Genomic DNA, 6,045 nt, shown 5'->3' with positions numbered 1-6,045 from the left:
CTCCTGGGCTCAAGAGATCCTCCCGCTTTAGCCTCCAGAGTAGCTGGGTCTATAGACATACCCATCATGCCCTGAGGGTCAGCTGCAGCCCTGTTTTAGAAATAGTATGGACTCAGGGGCTAGAATAGCAGCCAGAATTCTAGCTTTCTCTTTCCACTCATTGTTCTCTTCATGTGTGCTTCGTTCATCATTTTTGCAGATTGGCATCCTCTGCTTCTTGAATCCCCATGCAGAAAATATGGCTACCAACAGCTTCTGAATCTACCCGCAGAGAGACTGACTGCTCTGTTATTTTCCCAGCATCTATGAAGAGACTCTGACTGTCTAAAATGTTGGTATAGTGATCACCCCAGGGTTAAGCAACCATGACTGGTGAAAAGGAAAAACGTTATGAACCTGGCTGTTCAGAGCCACCTGAGGAAGCTTGTAGGAGAAGGTGTTAGTTTATAGAGAAAGGGGAGGCCTGGGCAGATGATACAAGAGGTGCCCATTACATCCCTCTAGAGGTGAGCTGTCTAAAATGGTAGGCACTGGCCACATGTAGTTACTTAATTGTAAATGTAAACTTCTTAAAATTTCCTTGGACACATTAGCCTCATCTCAAGTGCTCAATAGCCACATGTGGCCAGTGGCTACTGTATTGAGCAGTAAAGATATAGAACATTTCCCTCATTGCAGACATAGTGAACACCTCTCCTCTAGAGTTATTTTTGGTTCTACCAGCAAAAGCCCAAGTGTTCCAGCTAGAGAAACAGCAAATTTCTTTGGGACATGAACAACTAGAAAACATCTCACCTTGTCCTCCAATAACTTGGAAAGAATGTTTTTGTTTGGAGACCCCAGAACTGGTTCTTGTTTTTTGTTTGTTTGTTTTGTTTTGTTTTTGAGACAGGGTCTTGCTCTGTCACCTAAGCTGGAGTGCAGTGGCATGATCTTGGCTCACTGCAACCTCCGCCTCCTGGATTCAAGGGATTCTCGTACCTCAGCCTCCTGAGTAGCTAGGACTACAGGTGCACACCACCACACCGAGCTAATTTGTGTGTTTTTAGTAGGGATGGGGTTTTGCCATGTTGGCCAGACTGGTCTCGAACTCCTCGAGACTGGCCAGACTCACTCGACCTCAAGTGATCCACCCACCTTGGCCTCCCAAAGTGCTGGGATTACATAGGCATGAGCCACCACACTTGGCCTGGTTCTTGATTATATCCCATTTGAACACTGAGCAAAGCCTCCTAATTTCATTATGCCTGAATTATTAGACTACCTTACCCCCAAATTTCAAAGATAATTAATTCAATCATCCATCTCATCTTCGTTATGCCAGGCTACCAGACCAATGCAATTCCTTTAAGTTAACTGTTTTGTCCAGTTTCCATAATATTCTGTTTCTTCTTCTGCTGGTTTTCTTCTCAGTCCTGTCTATTATGCCTTATCAGGACTTTACATGGCAGAGATGGCTGCTGTCCCCTAAAATTCAGCATCCCCTTTCACAGTGTAGATATGTGAGTTGAATTTGGCTGCCCAGACAGGAACCGCATCTTCCAGTCCTTCCTGCATCCAGATTATGCCATGTGACTAGTTTTCATCAATGAAATGAGAAAGAGATTGATGTCAACTCCCAGATTGGTTTTTTTAAAAGCATCATTGTGTTCTCTGCTCTCTTCCCCTATCTGAATAGGAAGGATTCTCTAGCTTTAGGGGAAGTCAGAGCCACAAGATGGAAGGAGCTTGGATCTCCGAACTGTTCCATGGAGAAAAGCTGCAGTCAGTGAAGAGCACCTGCAGTGGACTCTGAACCTGGGGGTGACGACAACCACTGAAATGTGAGGGCTTGTTCGTGAGCGTTTGTCTAGCATTACCCTAGCTGATACCTAATTGATTTCCTTACATCCTCAAACTTCTTGCCTTAAATTTCTTCTCCTGCCTCTCCCCCAGCAGTCCAGTTCCCCTCAAGCTTCTGGAAGAGAGGCTGCTCATTCTTCCACGGCAGCCTAGACACCAGGGAGGCTGAGAGATGCTACTGGCGTTTTCTTTTCTTTTTTCTTTTTTCTTTTTTTTTCTTTTTGAGATGGTGTCTCGCTCTGTCGCCCATGCTGGAGTGCAGTGGCACAATCTTGACTCACTGCAACTTCAGCCTCCCAGGCTCAAGCGATTCTCTTGCCTTGGCCTCCCGAGTAGCTGGGATTACAGGTGTGTGCCGCACCCGGCTAATTTTTGTATTTTTAGTAGAGATGGGGTTTCACCATGTTGTCCAGGCTGGTCTCGAACTGCTGACCTCAGGTGATCCGTCCATCTTGGCCTCTCAAACTACTGGGTGTGAGCCACCACGCCTGGCCGGTATTGGCATTTTCTTAACTCCTAGTTGCATTGTTCAGACCACTTCACATGTGAAACTAATGCCATCCAACTTTTTTTTGTAGTTGGTGTTCCACACACAGATTGGCTTTGACATTGTTAAATAGTCTGCCTGTGCTCAGGGAGAGAATCTGAGGACAAAAGGGAATATTGGCATCAGTGTCTATGGCAACCTAAAGAAATGTATATGAATTTGCGTATACATCAAGCTCTCTACTTACCATGAGGAAAAATATGAATTCTGTCCCAGTCTGGTCTCTCTTATTAGTCTCACTCTTCTTTCCCCCATCCACCAACTACCTCATCTGTCCCATTTCCATGGGGTGTGTGGGCAGCTGAGGGAGATCCAGCATAAGACATCAGTGCTGAAAAGCCTAGCCTGGAAAAAGCAAAGGCCAAATGAGACTCCATCACAGAATTTCTAACACATATATCCAAGGTGCAAGGACCAATTTGTCAGACCTTTAGATTACATGATAATTGACTGATGATTCACTTTAGAGATGTGAAAATAAAAGTACTTTTATATTTTTGTTTTTCTGAAAATGGTCCCAAAGTTCAATGATTTTCTCGCATATCTCAAATATTACAATGTCATCGGTGATTTAAGGCCAGCACATTTTTGCAGGATATCTGAAAAGAACTTACTTTTCCATAAAGCCCTCTAAGCTGCTTTGCCGCTTATTAGATTTATAGCTGATTCTTTCAAAGTTGTCTGTGACCTTAACCTATAGACAACAATAGCAAAATACAAATTTTGTGGAAGGCAGTAGCACTGTCTTTCTTGGATAAAGTCTGCATCTCCTACCAAGAAAAATTCTAAGAGGTGTTGCCAAGCTAATGCACATGGTTAAAGTAACTGCCTCACTGCCCCTTTTCTTTCCTTCTTTTGATTTTTTGTTCTAGGTTTACTGCACTTGCCTCTAGCAAGTTATGGCATTCTGTGCCACTCAAGTCCTCTATCTGTTGCAAAAATGTGCATCCCAAGATGGTGCTCTTGAGCTGTGGTGGAACATCTTCAGACAGACACTATGGGACCCACAATGAAGCAATTGAGAAAAAGGACACCCCTAAAGAACCACCAGGGTGCAGCATTCCTGAGTGGCAGAAGCCATGCAGGAAATCGCGGTATGTACAGCTGGCACTTTGAAGAACAATGAATTCCTTCAAGGCTCTATGCAGGCATTTCAAACAGTGGCTACCAGACAGGCTTGGCATAGCTTAGACTCAGTTACAGCTAGAATTATTTTATTTCTGGGTAGGTAACTGAGAGAAGCAGGAATTGTGCATTTATCTCAGTATGGTTTTATTTTTAAAGAATGAAACAGCAACAAATAGAAACAACTGCTGTAACAGCAAAGAGCATAGTTTCTTCTAAAATAAAGATTATATTAGAACACTCCAAATGGGGACACATTGTCTGACAAGAGGTCAGAATATCAGAAAATGGAAGTGTCTTACTTAATTAAATAACCCTGAAGTAATTTAATTTCATGGGTAAGTGAGACTTTTAAAAAGGGTTAAACAAAAGCCAAATCCCTAAGTAGAAATATGTAGCCCGATCGCCTGCAAAATTGTTACAGATCTTTGTGTTTTATTTTCACAGATGCTGCACCTTAGTCCAGGGGTTTTTAAAGTGTGGTTCCTGAAAGAGCTGTCTCAGAGTCGTCCGTGTTGATGGTGTAACATAAAGATTTTCGGGCCTCAAGACTGAAGTAGGACAAGGAATTTGAATTTTTAAGTAGCTCACCTGACTTGTCTGTCCTCTAATATCTGAGAACACCTGACTTCTGCTCTTTCAGTAAAGGCAACAATGGTTTTATGAGCACTGTCGTCACATCTCTCCACTCTAGGGATCCTTCTCATTTCTCCCAGACGAGGTCACCCACAGCTGCTGCTTCTAACTGCTGGCTTCCAGCCTGCTGTCTGCCAGCTGGCTCTACCCTCTCCTATAACACAGCAGAGAGTAGCTGTGATCTCCTTTGTGCTCACCCTCCGCTCCCTTGGGTCCATGTTTTGGTCCTGCACTTAAATTTTACAAGCATACTCTCTTTCTCTTAAGGTAAGCAACCATTTTAAATCTCAGCAGTAAACAAAACAAAAAATCACCAGGAAACTATATCAAATCAGGTTTTTTTGTTTGTTTTTTGTTTTTTGTTTTTGTTTTTTGTGTGTTTTTTTGTTGTTGTTTGTTTGTTTTTGAGATGGAGTCTTGCTGTGTCACCCAGGATGGAGTGCAGTGGAGCGATCTTGGCTCACTGCAACCTCTGCCGCCCAGATTCAAGAGATTCTCCTCTCTCAGCCTCCTGAGTAAGCTGGGATTACAGGCACCCACCACCAGGCCTGGCTAATTTTTGTATTTTTAGTAGAGATGGGATTTCACCATATTGGCTAAGCTGGTCTCGAACTCCTGACCTCAAGTGATCCGCCCACCTCGGCCTCCCAAAGTGCTGGGATTATAGGCATGAGCCACCATGCCTGGCATCAAAGCAAGTTTTAACCAGCCTTTTTGTCCACTGATAACATAAAGGAGGTCAGCAGCAGCTAAGTCCTGTGCCGGTAGAGCTTTCTTGTCCTTTCACACTGCAAGATAAATAATCACTTAGCTAAGAGGCCAATTTTACCTTTTTAAAAAAAATTTTAAATGAGGCCGGGTGCAGTGGCTGACTCCTGTAATCCCAGCCTTGGGAGGCCGAGGCGGGCAGATCACTTGAGGTCAGGAGTTCAAGACTAGCCTGGCCAACATGGTGAAACCCCATCCCTATTAAAAATACAAAAAAAATTAGCGAGGTATGGTGGTGGGCACCTGTAATCCCAGCTACTTGGGAAACTGAGGCAAGAGAATCCCTTGAACCCGGGAGATGGAGGCTGCAGTGAGCCAAGAGTACACCACTGCACTCCAGCCTAGGCAACAGAGCTGGACTCTGTCTCAAAAAAAAAATTTTTTTAAATGAGAGCTATATCTTATTAACAAAATTAAACTATGTTTGTTTTTGGAGTTTTATTTTTGTAGCATTTACAGAAATCTGTTAAGAGCTTCTTAATTATAAAAATGAGTTAATAACATATTTCTCAAATTGACTTATCAATTCATTGTCATTGTGGATGAAATTACTTTATAATCAATTACCAGAAAGAAACCTGATTTGATTTCAGCTCACCCTCAATATTCAAGGCACTTGGATTTTTGGTCTCCGCCCATTTATTATGTGGTCTACTAAAAATAGACCACATCCTAGGAGTTAGGATTCCAAGAACAGTTTCCACTTATTACTCACTTCTTGATATTTATGGAACTAGTCATTTCGCAAATATGAGCTCTACTCTCCAATCTTTAGAAGAAAAAAGAAAATAACAATAACAACAATAGAATTTCATTCTCTCCAGAGAATTAGCAATGAAACGAGAGTGGAAAGAAAGCAAATGGGAATGTTAGAATTGGGGAAAATGTAATGCAAAGCCAAATGTGAATCGGAATTGCAGTTGACAAGAGGGGAAAAGAGGGTGCGGAGGACAAATATACCAACAGAAAACATGTAAAGTCAATAGCATGCAACCTTTTAAAAAATAAATGTTTTAAGTTCATTTTGATAGTGGATAGGACAAGAATATTGGCACATTATGAAAAAAGACATGACAAGACTATGAATAAATTTTAATGAAAATATATAAGTGGATTACCCTCTATTA

At 42.3% G+C, this 6,045-nt stretch overlaps 1 long non-coding RNA gene across 1 annotated transcript; it reads left to right on the top strand.

Moving 5' to 3' along the window:
* The first annotated feature begins 245 nt into the window (after positions 1-245).
* On the top strand, positions 246-4,177 carry LOC105532429. The gene is made up of 3 exons (XR_001004975.1): positions 246-331; positions 1,679-1,823; positions 3,962-4,177. It is a non-coding gene; the product is annotated as an uncharacterized LOC105532429 (long non-coding RNA).
* Positions 4,178-6,045: the final 1,868 nt, after the last annotated feature.

Source organism: Mandrillus leucophaeus, unplaced genomic scaffold (genome assembly GCF_000951045.1).
Source record: "Mandrillus leucophaeus isolate KB7577 unplaced genomic scaffold, Mleu.le_1.0 Scaffold96, whole genome shotgun sequence".
NCBI classification, from domain to species: Eukaryota; Metazoa; Chordata; class Mammalia; order Primates; family Cercopithecidae; genus Mandrillus; species Mandrillus leucophaeus.
This window is presented reverse-complemented; position numbering and strand designations above follow the sequence as displayed.